This window comes from Montipora capricornis, chromosome 12 (assembly GCF_036669925.1).
Source record: "Montipora capricornis isolate CH-2021 chromosome 12, ASM3666992v2, whole genome shotgun sequence".
NCBI lineage: Eukaryota > Metazoa > Cnidaria > Anthozoa > Scleractinia > Acroporidae > Montipora > Montipora capricornis.
Genome location: NC_090894.1, coordinates 33,829,938 through 33,832,437, shown reverse-complemented (window position 1 = coordinate 33,832,437; position 2,500 = coordinate 33,829,938). Strand labels below are relative to the sequence as shown.

The 2,500-nt window shown below is 37.0% G+C and overlaps 1 long non-coding RNA gene across 1 annotated transcript in view; it reads right to left on the bottom strand.

Annotated features, from left to right (window-relative positions):
- The window catches only part of LOC138027145 (uncharacterized), a 3,873-nt gene extending 2,280 nt beyond the window's left edge, over positions 1-1,593 (bottom strand). The window contains exons 1-2 of the long non-coding RNA XR_011127412.1: positions 1,345-1,593; positions 923-1,114 (exon numbers count right to left, since the gene is read on the bottom strand). This is a non-coding gene — a long non-coding RNA (uncharacterized lncRNA). The remainder of the gene's footprint in view (positions 1-922; positions 1,115-1,344) is intronic.
- Between the last annotated feature and the right edge of the window lie 907 nt (positions 1,594-2,500).

Sequence of the window (2,500 nt, the reverse complement as noted above, 5' to 3'; positions counted from 1 at the left end):
GCCCTTAGTCTTTATACAGAAACCTTGACAGATCTCGATCCAAGGAAATCAGTGGGCGTTGAGGGTATCTTTCCTCGAGTCTAATCTCTTGTTAAGCTGCGTCGTTGCTGTACTTGCGACGGCGATTAGCCACGACAATTATTATTATTATAAAAGATGATTTTAACATATCAGTTTATTTCTACAACGATTACAATATTTTCGGGCCCAAATCCCGCGCAAGTTGTTCGGAGGTCAATAGTTGTTTTAGTATATACTAAAACAGTGAGATAATATACAGCACAAAAATTAATTTGAATGTTTTCTTCATTGTCACGGATGCAAATCGGGACGCCATTTTTTCCCGAGTTGCTCGGAAGTAAATAGCACAGGATATTCGGAGTTTGATGAGCCAATCAGCGCGCGAGTTCAACGCTATCCACTGTTTTAGTATATACTAACAATGGATATTCCTAGTTTGATGAGTAAACAATCAGATCGCGCCATCAATGCTGTCCACTCTTTTTGTAAAAATTTTTACCAGATACTCAAAGAGCAAGGAAAGGTCTTTTATCTGCACAAAATACAATAGAAAGGAAATTTGCAGAAACAGGTGACAGATCAAGTAACTCTCTTTGAACTTAACAAATGTGCTTTTTGAACAAGGCTTGGAGCAGGACCTAAACACCAGCAACAGTCATCATTTTATCATTTATATTTTTATCTTCTAAGAATTTTTAAACTTTCCTGTCATAATCATGACTATTTATTAACATTGAATGGTTTTTGATAAGTTAAAAATATAAGCAATTACTTTTAATCATGTGATAACTCGTAAATAATATAAAAGCAAAATTTTGACTCTGATTTGTTCTTATCGTATTTATTTCGCGTCGTGGACTCCTAGTCGGACATACATTAACATTGGTTGAAAAATGAATACCTTGATTGACATGCTAGCACTTCCCAAAAACACAGACCAAAAACATCCTCTCAATGGAAAATCTTCCTTTCTACGAACTGTTGTGTAAGACTCCTCGAGAATGTTGTTCAGGGTTTCCGGTGCGTACTTTCGTTAGCACCAGTCACATGTGCTTTATTGGGTGCTTTTGTTCTTGGCATTCTCCATCAAACTCTGACGAGAAGATAAGGTAACAGAACGGATTCCCCATAAATGGGTCTCTTCCAATGATACTTTTTTAATATCTAATTTAAACTACATAGCCATTTTTAGCGAGACACCTGATTAGCCAGTTGTAATGACGTAATGAAAATTTTAAAATGCGTGGGCATTGACAACGAGAACTTAAAGTAACTTTGCGAAACTAAAAACTATGACTGGTGCATGGGGATCAGTTCTCTTACCTCATCCTCTCTTGCTCTGAATTAAAACGTTGTTACTTCCTCCTGAACCTGTCCGCCATTTTGTTTTGTTGCGCTTTCGCGACCTCCCTGCATCAATCAATTTAATTCTGCTCTGTTTGGGATTAATTGACGTGTTCTCAGCCAGTGAGCAAGCTGAAATTTTTGCATGTACATTATTACGAGAGAAAACATACGACACGTCAAGTTTACCCAAAAACATTTTCTTCAAAGCCTGCAATTTTCATGCATAATCACTCTTAGTTGCCTCAGTCTCACATTGTTTTGGTATCTTGGAGCGAATTGGAAATCAATACGTATTGGTTACAAAGATTTCCACATTCGATTAAAGTAAAAAAAGTGTCTATGACAGACAGGAAAGAAAATGAAATCTATCTCACAGAATGATGTGTTATTTGCACATATATATCTTTGACACTCATCCTTAATATTGAAATATGTGTTTTGCATTTTTGACTACTTGAAAGCAGCGCTCAGATAACCTTTTGTCTTCGTAAGAAGCCGGTTGACTGGGCTGGCTCGGTTAGCCTTGTGGCTGGTGGTAACTCGAACCGGCATTTAAACTCAAAATCTAACAAACGCCGGAGCCTTGTGCGAATTTCCGATTTTATCCTTAAGTAAACAATTAAAAGAAATTACTACGAACTAAGCCATAGAAGGACAGGCAGGTTAAAATTACATAATGTCTTCTCTATCATCAAAATACATTGTATGTCAGTTTTCATTCTCTTAAACCAGGCTGAAGCCAGTGATATCCTGGCCTCAAGGGCCTTTTCCCATAACGGTTTCTAAATACAAAGCTTTTCATTAGACAAAATAAGGCTGAAACAAGAAAGCCCACGCATTGATAAATAAGAGGAAAGTCATATTGATAATGTTTCCTGGCCATCACATTAACAAGCAGGTGCTGTTGAGAAGCAATCAATATACTCTCCAGAAAGAGAGGTTCGATTTAGGCAAAGTTAGAAAAAAAATGAAAATGCCACACGTCCATGGGTTAGAGGAAAACCCTAAAAATTAATACTAGTCCCACAGCTTTCTATAGCAACAAGGTCATATTAAGAAACAATGCGATGTCTAAGCATAATTTACTGAGGACTAAACGACGGAATGAACAAAAACCTCTGCACATTAAGTA